The following is a 271-nucleotide window of genomic DNA, read 5'->3' on the forward strand; positions in this document are numbered from 1 at the left end:
AAAAAAAATCGGTTCAGCCGCTCTCGAACCTTGCGAAAACTAACAAACGGCTTTCTAAATATATATTAGTTGAGATATATTATATATTATAATTATATTTTGACAGTATCCGTTGTTTCTGATTGGTGCACAAAAATCTTGCTTAGTGACGTATTCGCCCGTTGATATGGTCGTTACTTAAAGCTATTTATATTCGAAATTGCATGAAAATTGGAAAACAGGAATCTATAAGCTTATCCAGGCAAAAAGCTACCTATGTACCGAATTTTAA

The sequence above is a fragment of the Rhagoletis zephyria genome, unplaced genomic scaffold (assembly GCF_001687245.7).
Source record: "Rhagoletis zephyria isolate East Lansing unplaced genomic scaffold, Rhagoletis_zephyria_1.1 Rzeph_scaffold_00839, whole genome shotgun sequence".
NCBI lineage: Eukaryota > Metazoa > Arthropoda > Insecta > Diptera > Tephritidae > Rhagoletis > Rhagoletis zephyria.